Here is a 15,563-nt window from a genome sequence, read left to right as displayed (position 1 = left end):
CCATCAATGAACTGGAACAGGGAAACGTCCCCTGGAACAATAGCTTTTGTTAGATAATGCTTTGGTCTTATTCTCAACCCGCTGGTGATAAACCTAAAATTACACTATGATGAACTATTTCAATCAATATGATAATGGAAATTGGCTTGGGTGACTCTTTGCAGGGCTTAAGGAGGTAGGCTAAAGCCTATGTGACATTATACAGCTTTGCGCGCTCTCCATGCTGTTGCAACCCCCCCTACCTCGCTTTATTGTCCCATCTTTTCAGTGACATTGACTAGACCATATTGCAAAGCACCTGGTAGTCTAATGATCTATCTTCACCAGGGAATGCTTGTGCTGAAATGCATGTGAAACCTGACGGGCTCATGCATTGTTTCCCATCTAAATTATAGTCTCTATACTTTGTTTCCTGTAGTGGCTCAGCGGGGCGTAGATCAATCATTGATGGCACCGTTGTAAAGCAGATACAACATGACTTTTGCTGCACATTTGGACGTTTTGTCCTTGCGTGCGGATCCAGCGCCTGTTATAGGCTGCCGTTCATCATAGTTATACTGCTACCAGAAGACCGATTTCAGAGGCCTTAGCAAGGAAAACGCATGGTCCCATCTGTTGCATACTAATAAATATGCCACCTTCCGGGATAATCCAGTAGTGATCATAATGATCCACTGCCAAGTGATATGACTTACCATAAACCTGTGTATTTTGTTCCCCTCAGCCCATAATTATCAAATTTATTTCAGCATCAATTACTTTTTTCTGAAATGATTTATAAAACACTTTCCCGCACACACACCTTTTTCTTCATCACTTTTGAAGGTAGTGATTGGCACATGGCATGCGTTGGTTACACTCTCAGAAAACAAGGTACAGAGCTGTACCTTATGTCCCCGACAGTGTGCAGAGAGTGAGCAGATATTGCTCTCTAGCATACACTTGGAGCACGGGAGGTATTGCACCCTGATAGTCATAGCTTTTATTTAGCAGTGAGTAGTTGCTTTTTGTCAGTGACGGCATGATCAGTTATGTTTCTCTAGTCACAGGCAGTCATTAACTATTTTGTTTCTGTTACCTTACATTGATTGGCTAATCAACCTTGTGCTTGAAATCCTGGAGTCTAAATGTATGGGCAGGCTTTACGATTATTTTCTGATTTATATTTGATGTCAGAATGGTAGTGAAAATGAACACTGCAGTTGGCTTAAAGAAAAGAAGTACACTTGCTACAGTATAGTCTGTATGGCAGGACAGTACTAGTACAGATTGGCAATTTCTTAAAATATCTGGTTTTAGACAATGTTTGTGTACGAAGTACATGTTTGTAAGCTATGTCACACCCAGACTTAACTAGGTTGACATCTGTGTGAAGATACAATGCTTTACTGTTCCTTGATAACTTACAGACAGGCCAGTCAGTAATATCACTGCAGTTTAAGTCAATGGAAATAGGCAAAAATAACACATTTAGCAGCAACAGTGGCCTTTGCTGCCACAAGTGGTAAATACAGATGCTTACTGTATAGACCTTATTCGATTGACGTAACTCACGTACGGGGACGCCCACCACTGCCATGTTCTTGACATAGCGCTGCAGCTCTCAAGTGAGAGCCTATGTAAGAGCAGCATTTATAGGAAGCTAGCCGCCGTTATCATTACCTGTATCGTTCCTGTTGTGTTCGGATGGTGACCTGCGTTATAGATGGCTGTAGTAATGACAGCAATAAAGTCCCCGTGGTTTGTTTCTATCTCTACCGTCCACAGACGTGAAGGGAGTGAGACTGAGGATACGTCAGCACAGGAGATAGGAGAGACAGGTGAAACTTTCTGACAGCTCCTCACAGCAAAGTCTGTTCACCTCATTTTTTATTTTGTTTATTATTACAGGCATTAACGGCAGCATACAAACAACAACTGTGGGTTTTTTATTGCTGTCATCACCATCGCTATTTTGTAATGGACCACAAACGACAATAAGGCTGTTACTAGTTGTCAGCTGCAGCAGCGCTGTATGCGTGCAGGACAGTATGTCAACAATATGGTGCCGTCCAGGGTTAGCGAAAAAGGGCTATAAAGGCTACACTTCCCTGTTTACGTTCAGATATCAGCCTTATTTTACTGTTTCTGCTTGTACTCTCTTCTTTGCTAACCTCTCTGCAGTTTATAACTGATTCGCTGGAAAAAAATTGCTCCAAATACCAAATGTTGTCTCGACTTTCCTATACATACTTCACAATAAAAGCGTCCCCTTAGTTTGTCAGCGGAAAACTTTTAATTTGAAGGAGCTGCAGCTGGAAATGGTGTTACATCCAGCCAACTTGACCTGCTACGGGATGGAGCCTCAATGATACATACTGTACATGGTGCAGGAAACAGACGTTCAGAGCGTGGAGTGGGAATGATAATTGAATGCAATTCTCCCTATTAGAAGTCAGTATACCATCAAAGTGATTTAAAAGCTGTTAAAAAAAAGTGACATATTAGGGCTTTAACGTTGGAAAGGCAGCAAGGTTTTTAAAAATGAATCGCGTTTTGTATTTGCTTAAAATTCACATTTTAGAAACATTCTACCACTTTGTTTCAAATTGAGGTTGATATTCTACATATCCTTGGTTTATTCTGGTGACTGGGTTGATGAGCACCCCTTCAGCCAGAGAGGAGGACATAAACAGTGAGATCAGCTGCTGTCGTACTGTAGGCTATTTGATTGGAATGAAAACCTGCATTACACATGTCTGGACACAAGGTTGGACACCGCTGTCCCGTCTGAGCCTCCATCCTCTTTGATTTTTTCGTAACTTTGCTGCGCTCAGTCACTATTTTATACACAGTGTATCAGAATTTGTTTAGCTGAAGAAGGACCAGTTAATGACAGCGATGGATACCGACTGTTGTTGGGACCTTCCAGCCACAGCATTGTCTCTCTAACCCTGCTGCAGCAGCCAGTGTCAATTAGCCTGTCCTGCATCGTACTGAATAAAGTTGGTGCCATGTCACTGTGTGTGTGAGCCACCCGACATGAAGCGCCACATGTGTCGCTTGACACTTTTGAATATATGTTCTTTGTCTTTGTTTCCATGTTTTACTCCCAGTGCTGGAAATGATTTGAGAGGACAGACATGCACAACAGATACGCCACCTTGAACATCAAAGACATGCACCAGTGTATTAGTAGCTGTGTGTGTGTGTGTGTGTGTGTGTGTGTGTGTGTGTGTGTGTGTGTGTGCGCGTGTGTGTGTGTGTGTGCGTGCTGCGGGTGTGCACTGGCATTTGCACACATCTGTAAGTGCAGATGCGAGTGTGTGTGTGTGCATTGGTGTGTCTGCCATAGGAAAGCATCCGAGACAGCCAGAATATAAAAATGTACAGGCCTTTTTCCGCTTTGTCTGCCTTCTCTCCGATTCTCTTAGGTGAACGTGGCCTGAGTGATAGGCCCAGAAGCTTTCATCTCACCCAGTGAGTGTAAATAGCTGTCATGTTTGATTGACGGTCTCTGACATGCGCTTGTGATGCCCTGAAAGAGGGGGGGTGGGGGGGGGGATGGAATGTGAACACAGTATGGTTCTGCTGTCTTCAAACCAAAGATGTAACGAATGAATGAGTAATTGCATTAAAATCAACAACAAATTCCCCACATGATGTCTGTCACAGATCCTATTTGTATATATTTAAAAATCCCATTACATGTTGCGGCCTGCAGGCGGTCTCGGTTATGATCTTGGTCAAGTTTCCATTGTGACGTCATCAGTGATGTCATAAATCCCACAACATGTTGCGTCCATGGCAAATCGTCTCCAGTCTCCACCCTAGAAATCGGGCGCGCGAGATTGCTAATATACTCTATTATTAAAATTGGCTGATGGGCCGTCGTCGTCGTTGGTCGCCTCCACGTATCCTGGCAAATTCAAAGCTCTGTTCATCAGAGAGTGAGGAGGGCTGACTGTCTGCCTGCACTGGAGTGGCTAGCTAGCTCTGCTCCTCCACCAGCTCCTTTCCTAACTGTTTGTCCACATATGATTTCATCATCTGCCGTGTAACAGTTCCTTATCCGTACATCTACTTCCCTGCGACTCTTGCTCTCAAGCTGTCTAAATCAGCGATACGCAGATTACGCACGTATTTACAAGTGTCACAGAAACATTTCAAAGCCACCTACTAGACTAGAGCAGAAGGGTTCATTGCTTCTCGACGGAGGGGTTTGAAAGCTTGATGCTGCTCATAAATGCCTCTTTTCATCCGAATTCTGTGCTGGTGACATTATTTTTTACCGAGCTTTCGACCAGAGTGGCGCTGTTGAGCGCTGTGTGAGGGCTGTTGAGCGCTGTGTGAGGGCTGGGAGCTCTAACCCGGAAAAAATAATATCGCCAGCACAGAATTCGGATAAAAAGAGGCATTTATGAGCAGCATCGAGCTTTCAAACCCCTCCGTCGAGAAGCAATGAACCCTTCTGCTCTAGTAGGTGGCTTTGAAATGTTTCTGTGACACTTGCGTGAGTATCGCTGATTTAGACGGCTTGAGAGCGAGAGTCGCAGGCAAGTCTATGTACGGATAAGAGACTCTTGTAGTAGACGATCACGTGACGATGACGTCATACCCGGAAGAGTCCGAAAGGGGCTTACTCTTCCACCATACCAGAAGGATCTACCCAGCTTCTGCCCTGGAGTTATCCACCACTTTATCATTTTCAGAAGGCAGCTCAAAGAAACATCTCCGCTTGGAATCCATGAGAACATCAGGTTTTGCATCTTTCCACAATGAATCCATGTCAGAAACATTAGGCGTGGCAGAAATGGTCTGCACCATGAATATATGTTTAATTCTCTCATTGGGGTCATAGTCAAAGAGCTGTAGCATTAAAAAGTTGGTGACAGTCGCTCTGGGATCAATGACGCACACCGCTGCTTGGTCGTACGCAGTACCTGCGTGTTGCTGTCGTCTTCAGTTTGAAACATGCTCTTCTGTCAGAGGCATTCTTCAGTTTGAGGGCGATGGTGACTACATCTGTGAGGAGAAGGACCTTTGAATTTGAGGACATGAGGAGGAGTTCCCCATTCATTTTCTCCATAGACATTTCGAAAAATCCTTATATAACGAGTTTTGAGGCTGGAACAAAGCCAACCCGTGACCTACATAATCGTAAGTGACCATAAAGCATTTCAGTTGGAGCAAAAACAAAAAATAACAACGTGGTTTCTCTTTAACCAAATCAAATCACACACGGCTATTCTATGTGATCTCCTTGTAATAACTAACCAATAACTAATATTTCATTTCCACTCACTGAGCCTCCCCTGAAACTGTTTGGAGCCCCCCTGGGGAGGCCCGCCTCCCACTTTGAAAACTGCTCTAGAGCGATACATACTTTTTAAAGAGATCATGTCATGTAGTGGTTTAGTTTGGCACTGAGCATTCACGTACTTGTGTTGCTTGACACATATATCTCATGACTTTGTTTGGTCACAGAATGGAAATGCCTGCATCTTTTTCAATGGATTTTTGCTTTGATTTAATACAGAAATAAACAGCGCTCTCATCTGCACTCCAATGGGCTGGAACTTGAGAGACGGAAATGATTTAACTAAAGAGAATATATGCATCAAATGAAAAACGGGTGAAAAAATATGCAATTATGTCCTTGATTGGGTTAAGTATTTCTCTGCCAGCACATACATGCCAGCTACCACTAGAACCTGTCCCAAATGGGTGGCTTCCAGGCCTGGGCGAGGCCCCAGAAAACATCACATCAGAACAGTGCCGTCTCCCTTCCCTCAGATCCAGGGCCAGTGCCTTCCCCCCCTCTCCTCTCCTCTCCTCCGCTCAGCGCCTCTCTGCGTCCAGTGCCTCCCCCCCCCCCTCTCTCTGCTCCGCTCAGCCCCTCTCTGCGTCCCAGATAATGGAGTTCTGCTTCTGTCTGCCAAGGGGTCGGCGGCTGCCCTGGAGTAATGACCTGAGGGGGTACTTTGTGACAACCAGGGGATAATAATGCCTGCAGCCACGGACAAAGCAGACCCGAGGGGTCAATTTTTAAATACTTTTATGTTTTACACCGAGGGTAAGAGTCATTTGTTTTTATTGCAGGCCATATACTACACGTACACGGCAGAAATAACACGTTTATTCTGAAGAAGAAGGGATATAAAGTGTAGTTAATGGGTTATTTTAACAAAATGTTAGGTTTTGATGGAGAAGTGCTATACTAGTACTTACCTATAATTTTTTTTTATTAAATCTGTTTCCCTTTTGAAGAGAATTTATTCGGCAAATGTCTGTAGGCCCTAGTAGGCCGTCAGATCAAAATAGTGTTATAGAGGCACACAAGGGGGTTTGGAATCACCTGCGAATGAAAGGCATTTCCTAATAGGTTAATTGTAACAAAAGCACAGGGTCTTGCCCCATTGAACAGAAGAGGATTGTGGAACACAGGCCTGTGGAAATGATGTCAAGCAATGTGCTGCCTGCTCTCGCCTGCAGGGCCACGGTTTGTCTGTCAGCAGTTAAATGCTTCCCTCCTGCCCCTCCCCTAACACTCAACAATCAATTTACCTCCTCAGGGTCTATGAACCCAAAGATTTGACCTTGCAGACTGCAGCTTTGTTTCCCCCCTCTTCTCTTATACCTTAAAGAGAGCTTATTACAACACGGCGTAGTTATTTTAGAGACGTTTTTAAGTCTTCCGTACACACGGATGGTAAAATGTCCACTGGGTGTCATTGGGTGAATGAATAGAAAACAAGTTGTCCGTCAAGCGGATCGATCTATTTTGTCAGGAAGCAATACATAAACAGTAGGTCTATTGTTCTACTGAATACGCCCACTGATTAACTCTGCTCCATCACTCAATAATCAATAACCCCTGTTTCACACTGAATTAACTGTTTTGCACTGATGAATATGACTATAGTTACTTGAGAGTAAATCTAATACTAACTAATATACTCACTAAAATAACAGAATACAATTTTTTGCTTTGGCATGCAGGTCCTCATGGGGCAGGACAGTGGAAATCGTTTGGGAAGGAGTCTTCCGTTACCACTGGAGCTTCACCCTTCATCTGCAGACTGCCATCAAGTATCCATCCAGGTATATATCATAAAAATATATTTACTTTATAGTATAGTATAGTATAGTATATACTAAATATAGTATATTATATCATTAATAGAAGAACAATTCAGTAGGTGACATATTGCAATAGTTATTTGTGCAGCATGGTTAAATATAGCGGTCTTATAAAAATCTATCAGAATTGAATAGTATTTCACTGACAAAAGCTATCAAAGCTGATTGAACTCATTTATTGCCACGTATGTTTTGCTACTGTGTTACTTGTATGTTTATGCCCGTGGATATCAGTGTCATTCAATGACTTCAAACCCCAAGATTGACTTAACCCCCCTCCCACTGCACAGCAACCAATGGGAAGAGTGCACACCCAGCAAGGTAGCTAATTGGGCATACTGAGAATAAAAAGAGAGAAAGCAGCACCTTTTTCTCTCATGTGACGTTATTGAAAGTGCTGATGTTTCAGCACAAAGCGTGATGAAGGCTTTGTACTGAAACACCATTCGTTTTAAAGATTATTTTTGCGGCGTCTCTGCTGTTCAGTTGATGGCATTTGAGTTTACAGCAGAGAAGTGCCGAAAACAACGTGTCTGTCTAGAGAGAGGGGGGGGATGACATGCAGCATAGCTTTTGAGCGCGACAAAAATTCCAACATTAGCACGTTATGAACTTAAGTCTGCTGAGCCACAAAGCTGAAACGAAGATTTTTATTTTCTTTCTTTTAACTTCTAAAACCCTGCCTTTGAGTTTGGATTGTTGTTCACTCGTGTCATTTTGTGTTCCCAATTGAATTAAATCAAATCTTTATTAAGAGGAAAGCAAAATGCCTCCCACAGCAAACAGAAGCAGTGAAAACAATGACTAGTAATATTGTTTAATTCAATAAACAATGAATGGCCATACATATAAGTCACGAGTTGAATTAGCTACATATTTTGTCTTGATTTCTCTGCGGATGGACTGGTCATTTATACATCAGTAGTAGCTAATAGTAGACATATTTTCTTAAATAGAGGCATTATTTCCCAAGGTATTTTTCTCTCTGCTGAAACCGAGGTGCTGCCAGCCTACTACTATTAGGTCTTTGTTGGACTTGTGGTTTATTAAGTAAGTTCTGCCAAAGTCTGGTTCAAAGTCATAATGGCACAGTACTGCAGCCTAACAAACATGCTTCTGAGATCATTCCCTCATATTTGTGTTGAGCCTTCTCCTTGTTTTTCCACTGCTGCTGCCTGTGTTCAGCATTACGGGAACACCATATAGTTTGTGCTGGTGGAGTTTCATGTGCTGAGGGGAAGACAGAGTGGTTGAGGATGTATACACTTGGGAGGAGGGCTGCAGTAATAGAACTCAGCTGGAGTAGCTTACTTGAGGGAATGCTCGAGGAGAGGGGACGGAGCCAAAAGAGCGAGGAAACATACTTCACTTTATTGATTTTGTCGATCGTCTTAAATGAGGGCCACTCCAGGCCAAGGGCTCACCTCTGCATTTTCTCTCTGTGTGCTGCTGCTGTTCCTCGGACAACAAGCAGGAGGAAGAGTTCACCAGCCGCCTTTCTAGTTTCAGGACCTCGGAGAGCGGAATGATGTGTGTGTGTGGGAAGAGAGGAGGTGTTGTTTGGTCCATTGTAGTTAAGTTCTAACTCAAGTTTACTTATGGCTTCAGAAAGACCCAGTTATCAACCTTTAGTTATTATCATTCACATTTGCTATCGGTTGCTTATGAGGTGTAGACCTACTGCTTATAGTGTATGTGATGGAAATATGATTTATATCACAATCATATGCAGCATCTGTAAGCACAAACACCACAAGGTGGATTCCTGAAAGTATCCTCACCCCGCCCCCATCATGGACCATGACCTTTTGCTGTACACTAGAGATACAAGCTGCTATTGCAGCATATTCATCAACTGTCACTGGGTTACAAATGGCTTCTTAAGGCAAATATTGATTAACTCAAGCGTAACATCACTTGGCTTAAAGCGAATGTCCATAATCAATTACCGCCTGTACGCTGTATTTTCCCTTTTTGCTTTGGCTGACATTTGTTTTATATTCCCATAAGTCCTGTCAGGTGGGTCATGATTCCTTTTTGCGCAGTGTAAAAAACTGTACAGTAAGTACATCCAGAAGTATTTACTGTATCCAGAAGTCTCTCAAGACCATATTTAGCAAGTTTCTGCCTTGTGTTGACAGTTTCTTTCTATATTCGATCACATATTTCAAGATTATTTTGATAGCCATAGTAAGTACAGTACTGTAAACATGTTACAAACAAGCAATTTGTCTTTGTGTGTCTTTGTGACTGGCTCAAATATTTTCAAAAATATATGTGATCAAGATGCACCATCTCCATAGCTGTAATTTGTTGTGTTCCACTGAAACACACACTACAGTACTAAGCTTAATGTGTACTAATGTGTACTAAGCTACTGAGTACAGTACTAATGAAACACACACACTACTGAGTACAGTACTAAGCTTAATGTGTACTAATGTGTACTAAGCTACTGAGTACAGTACTAATGAAACACACACTACTGAGTACAGTACTAATGAAACACACACTACTGAGTACAGTACTAATGAAACACACACTACTGAGTACAGTACTAAGCTTAATGTGTACTAATGTGTACTAAGCTACTGAGTACAGTACTAATGAAACACACACTACTGAGTACAGTACTAATGAAACATACACTACTGAGTACATTACTAATGAAACACACTACTGAGTACAGTACTAATGAAACACACACTACTGAGTACAGTACTAATGAAACACACACTACTGAGTACAGTACTAAGCTTAATGTGTACTAATGTGTACTAATCTACTGAGTATAGTACTAATGAAACATACACTACACTACTTAGTACACTACTTAGTATAGTACTAAGCTTGAAAAATGTAGCTGTGTGTTTTAATGTGCTCTGGTATTTTTCTTGACTTGGATTTGACCTGCCTTTGGGATGGGGTGTGGACGTTTGCTTTCTCTTGGATTTGACTTGGCTTCTCTTGGTTTTGTCTGTAGGCTGTAAGGCTGCACAGAGACACAATTACACTGTCGATTGTTTGCCATCGATGCAGATCATGTTTTACGAGGTGGATGTTCTGTATTTTCTTCCTAACAGCAGGTTCAACCTGTCCCCTTGTTGTATTAAATCCAGAAGTAGTATTTTGTATCTGATCTCAATGTTGTTTTGTGCCCTCTTTGTTATCCTGTAATGATTGCCTTCTCTCTGACAAGCATAGTTTAGTCGTGTTGAGGGAATAGAGATGATTTCTTACAGGGTCTTCCACCCGTATCCTCATGTTCTCGTCCTGCAAATCATCTCTGTTATAAAGCGTCTAAGCTTTCTTATCTTTTGTCTCTCTCATTTCATTACAAAAAAATCCCAAAGAAGCCAGTGGGCAGGATCAGTCAGTCTGAGGCAGCTCCGTGCTTTTCCTGTCCTTTATTAAAGTGTAATCAAACATCGGTTTAAGTGGAAAATAAATATCCAGATCTAATAAGCTGCTCAGCCGGATCGTGTAAATGCAAATTTTCAAGCTGGTTCCCATCCGTCCCACCGAGGGGGGAGAACATCGCCTCCTCCGCCCGCGACTGTAAATCAAGGGAAATAATGGCTGGATAATGACCAGTTTGCGGTCTCAAGCAGATTGAATGATAACAAACGGCGCGTGTTGCATGCAGCTTTTCATTTAACATCCTATCATGGGGAAAGCCGGCGAACAGCTTGGCGCGCCTCATTAAAAGGCTTGTCGATGCCTTGTAAATTTGGCGGAGCACAGAGCAGAAAATTCACAAGACAAACTTCCTGATCGGGGAAGACAGGGTTTATTCCCCCGCCCATAGGGGCCTCCTGCAGCCTGAAGATCTGAGAAGACCAGTGAGCAGCCCCTCTGTTTCCAAATGTGAAGGAGTAAGAGTGTGCCGGAGAAGAGAAGCAAACCCACTTAGACAAGCGCTAAATAATAGACATATAAATTGCTTCGTTTTCTTGTTTGGGGTGATGCTGATTTAGCTGCTAATTGGTGACAGAAACTGTCAAATGGGTGGCAGATAGTGATCGTGGTGGCTTCTGTCACGATTAGGTGAGAGAGAGGGAAAAAAAACGCTTTCTTCTGGTGAAGGCGAGGGGAAGAAATGACGTCCGTCCCCTCCCTCCCTTCCCCTGTCTGATATTTACCCAAAACACATTAAAAAGACAAAGAAGAGAAGAGAAACTGTAAGCTTGGGATTATGGACCCTGTCTCTTGCTTTCCTCTGGTGCTCTCATGTCGTCTCTTTTTTCTCTCTTCTAAGCTGTCTCTCAGATTGATTAACGTGTTTGTTTGTTTGAAGACATTTTGAATGTTTGCTTGCACAATAAAATACACACAGGCACGGACATACAATTGCACACTGGCGTACACGCCCGCACGCACACACACACACACACACACACACACACACACACACACACACATAGACAATGAACCTAGTGTGGAGAGAGAGAGAGAGAGTGAAAGAGAGACAGAGACGGATAAAGACTGACTGACTGATCTCTGGAGGGCGTCTTCCTCTAACCCTGCCTTGACTCTCCCCCCTTCCCTCTAGAGCATTAAAATGAACAGTAATTAGGCTTTGATACTCTGGCAAATGAACAGTAATTAGAGTCTGCTACTGTGGATCCTCATTGAATATTCACACCATTATTGAACGTTAAGATTAGCTCGCCGCTGCCGTGCACAAACAGTGTGGCATGGCAACGGCCCCTTGCAGATGGTGTTGGGGGACGGGGATGGGCGGGGGGGTGCTGGTGGAGGGGAGTGTGTGTGTGTAGACAGGTCGCCCAAGCCCGTCGGACCCTCAGAGGGGATTTTCTGGTTATTAGATCCTTGCCAGATCATGGGCCAATTATAAAGAAAACTGTCAGTCAAGGCAAAGTGGCTATGTGATTAGCGGAAAAGGACAAAATCAGGTGAGGAGTGCGGATCTTTCTGGAGGCAGCTTTGATTTGCTAATAAGAGGGAGAGGGAAAGGCGCGGGGCGAGGGTCCCCAGCTGTAGCGCTGTCCTGCTTTGCTCTCTCTTCATTTTCACTCTGACCTTCTTAGCACTGCTGCTCTAATCTGTGCTGCAGAGCAGACAGGAAGGATGGCTCTCGGGGGCTTTCTGGGTCCAGGCCCGCAATGAGGCACATGGGGGTTAGCCACCCAAAAAAAGGAGAGCAATACCCCCTACCCCCCACCAGAGGGACATGAGTAATCAAATAGTTCCTCTCGCAGGACAGGGGCCAAATGCTGCTTACTTACCCTAATAGTTTTTAAAGACTTTTTTTTACTCCCGATATATAAAAATAAATAAACCCACTCACTTAAAGCGACGTCGCTGAGAAGGAGGAGGAGTGAAGGGATAAGAGGAGGGAGGGAGAACCGCTTGTCTCCGGGAGCATCTTCGGCAGACAGAAGGTATGTCCGCTCCCACTCCCTAATTCCTAAAAGCGCGACAGTGTATCCTAATTTAGTGGCTGGTGACCAGGGCTGACATTGAGGGGCGTGGCAGGGCCTTTTTTCAGCCGCGGCTTCCTGGCTGAGCGAGCGCCGAGGGGAGACAGCGCGGCTGCACAGTGCCAGCGCTATAATGAAGCGCGCTAGACGGCAGGCCTGACAGCTCTGGCAGGTGATGCATGGGGCCCATGCTAATTCTTCAGCAAGCCAGTGATGGATCCTGAAATCTTGACCACACATCCCATTAGCCCCTGTCTGTGACAGGAGAATAAAGATATTAAAAATCCAGGAGAAGTTGGGAGGGGGGGGGCGTGCGTGCACAGGAGCAGGGGGACACAGAGAGAGAGAGAGAGAGAGAGAGAGGGACGTGGACAGCCAGTCAAAGGACCTTACGCAAACCTGAAGTCCTCTGCAATATTTTCAGCAGCAAAGTTATTGATGACTTAACCTCTGGGGTGCAGGTTATGGGTGATGGATACTGTGCATCCCCAGCATGGAACAGCAGAGGATAACAAGGTAGACAGTGAATCACCTGCCCACAGCTGATAAAAATAGCATATGACATGCTCTACAGTGTACACACACTGCATTATTCCACTGGAAATTCTAAAGAGATGAGTGAACTGGGCTTCCCTGTAAATACATTAGTTCATTGAATGGATTTTCTATGGTCTCAGCTGTTCTGTGCGTCCCCACTGTCCTGGCTTTTGCATCTCAGCACTATGAATGGAGGCACTGTTTATTAGGCTGTCCCTGCCAACTCCTCTGCGACCTCCCCTCCTTTCAAGAATAAAAAAGAATACGGGAATATAAAGGGGGATGGGAGGCGGGGGGGCGCGCGCGACTCCTCAGCTATCAAGCACTCAGGTGTGTTTACCATGTATCTTTTATCTTCTTGTGCAGGATAAGGCTAATATTTGTGACAAGTCCTGTGTGAGATATAAATGACCCAGTCTCGATACAAATAGGAAAACCGGTAGCAAGGCGAGCCGAGTTGCAGCTCGGGCCCCCGGATCCTCCTATTTCTCCGGGTTGACAAATAGCAGCGAGGAAGTTCCAGGGGAAGCTGAGAGGTTACCGTGACAGACAAGGAGCACAATTATCACACTATGATGAAAGAGCCATGGCGAGCGCACGTCGCACCGTTAATTACCGTCCTTTTTCCACCAGCCTCTAATGTGAGGAAAAACACGCCGTGACAAGTGTGCAAAAGAGCAAGCACTAAATTACTGTCAGGCGAAATAAACGGAGGATCGCGCGGCCCGCACAGTGATTTACGGGGGCAATTAGTCACCGCCCCACGGAGATGCTGAGGACAGCAGTGCGGCGGGAGTGTGTCAGGGAGAGCGAGTGTGAGAGACACCCCCGATGCTCCACCCACACTTCACCCACTCTTCTAAAGAAATGGGCTGCAGGAAGTAAAGAGGATGTTCTCTGTGCTCTTGGCTGAGTGACCTTTGTCTGGCAGAGGGCCCTTAGCCAACTTTTCATCGCTTTTTAGAGAAGTTACACAGCACCCAAATAAAGTGATGACGACACGTACGACAGGACACCAAACACCATCTCGCTCGGATTGCAAATCAGTGCCGCGTTGTCGTTATGCATCTATATGTCTCGTAATACAATGAAAGAGATAACATCAATTGACAATATAGAACAAATTTAGGTCACATTTACCTAAGTAAGTCTATTGCGGCACAAGGTGTATGACGAGCTAAAGCGTATCATATAACATATCATTATGCACGATCAGTCCAATACACCCGTTTCTCTTCAGTCGGAGATGTCAGTGGACTTGAAACGCTAAACGTCTCAAATGAGCAGTCCCCCATCCCATCGTCACACATCAATGGACTCTAATTGTTTCTAAACGTGACACAAGTTAGATTCTTCGTTTAAAGCCCCGTCTTCACATCTCAAACATGGCGCTTGATTTCTTTGCTTAGCTCTCCAAGCAGCTTCTGAGACAGGAGGGCACGTTCTCCTCGTCACATGTCCCTCATATTTCATGCTCCATCCGATGAAACCAGCCCTTCATCGCACATTAAAATACCTGCTGTACTTTTAAGGAAAAGGAAGCCGTTGGGAATATGCCGGTCGGGCGGAGAGCCGATTGATTTGTAATGTCTGATGACAGATTGTGTCGCATGGTTTTCTGTTAATTTCACTCGTTCCGATCCATTGAACAAACACGGAGAAATGTCATCTGCTGTGAAGTGATGGGCTGTTGTTGAATACATGTGAAGTGGTCCTTGTTAAGGAATTGACACATTGTGTGATATGTTGCCGACGTGCGATGAAATAAAGTCAAGACAGTGGGGGGAGATGCAGTCATAACTTTCTCTTACCTTTATCGTAGCTTAATATATCCATCACAGCTAACTAAAGACAATTATAGAAGAGCACTTTGAAGGAAACCTTCACAAAGACTTTTGATTTAATATCCCTTTGAAACATTCCGAACGGCTTCGACGCTCAAATATGTGACGCCAACACGACAGAGTGTTGGAGAACGCTGACATTGTAATCTGCCGTATTATTCTCGTACACATATTTAGATTGAGCATTGACACATTTTATTGTCGAGCAATCATAAGACTGACAGTAAGCTGAGGGTTATGGATTGGGTGGGAGGGGGATTTGCATTCTCCCGGCCATACAGCTCCTGTAGGGGCTAGTGAGTGGGTTTGTTAGCTTGAGCCACGTTTCCAGGTCAGTGGCCTTGAGCATGCTTGGTTACAGCTGTCTTGCCCATCCTTCTTGGCAAAGGTGCCATAAGACAGCGTTGCAAGTGGTGAGGAGGAGGAAGAGGTGGAGTAGCTAACCAGGAAGGGACCATATGCATGTCCAGTAGACAGCTTCCCTCAGGCTCTCTCTCTCTCTCTCTCTCTGCATCCCTCACTACACTGCATTATCTGCTTCTCTGCCAGCCTATAAGTGCCAGGACATCAAACTTCCTCAAGCTGTCAGCCTTGCTCTTCCCCTGGAACAACACGA

This window comes from Poromitra crassiceps, assembly GCF_964638095.1.
Source record: "Poromitra crassiceps genome assembly, chromosome: 12".
In the NCBI taxonomy this organism is placed as follows: Eukaryota; Metazoa; Chordata; class Actinopteri; order Beryciformes; family Melamphaidae; genus Poromitra; species Poromitra crassiceps.
This window is presented reverse-complemented; position numbering follows the sequence as displayed.